Source organism: Cornus florida, unplaced genomic scaffold (genome assembly GCF_030987335.1).
Source record: "Cornus florida cultivar Cherokee Brave unplaced genomic scaffold, ASM3098733v1 CherokeeBrave_3.0.0_Hap2_Chr05, whole genome shotgun sequence".
Classification (NCBI taxonomy): Eukaryota; Viridiplantae; Streptophyta; class Magnoliopsida; order Cornales; family Cornaceae; genus Cornus; species Cornus florida.
Window position 1 is genome coordinate 45,186,826 of NW_026775575.1, and position 2,081 is coordinate 45,188,906.

Genomic DNA, 2,081 nt, shown 5'->3' on the forward strand with positions numbered 1-2,081 from the left:
CATGCCAATAAACCCATTTCACAATCTCATTTCCATTGTCACTATGAAAATGTAAGCCATACAATCATGAGAAAATATAATCTAAGACAAGATAATAGATTTAACATAATCATTTATGGAAATTTAGGTCCATTACATCAACTGTAAAGCTCTAGATTATGAAAATGCCATATACATACTTCATTCCCCCAAAATAAACAAAACTAAAGCATGCTTACAAAGGAGGGCTTCATCACCTCCCTAGAAAGGGAGTTAGTTACCCACAGAAGCAAGGGAGGAAGGAGTAGAGGAGATCTTCACCTCCATTATCGCACCTAGAGGCAAGCTCCAACCCAAAGCTCTCAAGAACAATATTTTTCTCTCTAGAAATCCTTACAATGTGAGATATCTTATTAAAATGGTTCACGCCTTCTATATAGCAAAAATAACCTCCCAATAACTCTAAATTCGTGGCCTAAAATCCCTGAGAGAATGCAGACCTATCCCTTGAATCAAAGGGATAACATTAGGGGAAACAATGCAGCCCATGATCTGTTGTCTACAATTTGGCGGGCGCTCGCGGGATGCCAAAGGTGCTTTCCATGCGCTGTAGAAGGGCACCTTGGTTCTGATGTAAGCACTTAGCTGACGCCCGCAGCTCTTGGTAGGGCCCCGCCAAATCTGAAACCTACTGGACAAATTGGCGAGCACCTGCTATGCTTCTAGGCACAAATCACCTTCTCGAGTTGGCCTTGGCTCGACCCGATGATGCGATCATCCTCCTTAGCATTTTTTGCAGAGAAAACCATTAGTTCAATGGATCACTGGCTTGGCCAAAATGAAAGTCCCTGGCAATGACATGCTTTGATCTTCAAGAACTCATCAAAGGCTTACTTTTAACTATTTTTGGGGAACCAACCTGAAAGTAAATAAAAACATGCAAATAAAGCTAATATATACAATATGATCAACTAATGGACTTAACTAATGTAAATAAGGACGCTTGAATATGCAATATTCGGCGCTTATCGCACCCCCAAACTTACATTTTGCTAGTCCTATAGCAAAACCAAAATGAAAGACTTAAACAAAATGACAACATTTGAAATGCTATCCATAGACATCAACCATAGTGTAAGAAAATACACATAGCTCTTTTGCAACTTAGAACAGACTAAACATTAGAGACTGAATCATTTTGCAGACTACCTTGAGTATATGAAGCCTTGATATAATACAATGGCTAAACATATTTCAATTCTCATGCATCAACATCATAGTCTATATAAATACTCTAATTGTCATCTATTTAATAGAAATCAACTCTAACTTCAATGAAAGTGAACCTGATTCCTAATATGCAACTTTTACCTTCTTTTTTCAATTTCAAAACACAAGTTTTCAAATCATTGAATTTCCCTTTTAAATAAGGTCTTTGAGGCATGATTTATTCAAAATACACAATTTTTATTTTTATTATTATTATTTTTTTTACATATTATGATCGTGCAATGCCGAAGTCCCTTAAGTTTTCTAACTGACCCATGTAGCAAGTGTTAGGCCAGCAACTCTTAAACCGGATGGCTTTAGGGTGCTAACTGTAAGGACACTCCAAGGGCTTAATAACTCGAGTTGGCAAGGCTATGAACTCCAACGAACTATATTTATTTATTTTTATTTCATGAATGACCGTGCAATGCCTAAGTCCCTTAAGCTTTCTAACTAACCCATGTAGTAAGTGTTAGGCCAGCAACTCCCAAACCGGATGGCTTTAGGGTGCTAAGTGTAAGGACACTTCAAGGGCTTAATAACTCGAGTTGGCAAGGCTACGAACTCCAGCGAACCATATTTATTTATTTTTATTTCGTGAATGACAGTGCAATGCCTAAGTCCCTTAAGCTTTCTAACTAATCCATGTAGCAAGTGTTAGGCCAGCAACTCCCAAACCGGATGGCTTTAGGGTGCTAAGTATAAGGACACTTCAAGGGCTTAATAACTCGAGTTGGCAAGGCTACGAACTCCAACGAACCATATTTATTTATTTTTATTTCATGAATGACAGTGCTACGAACTTAAACTAGTCATTTTCATTATTCACTTTT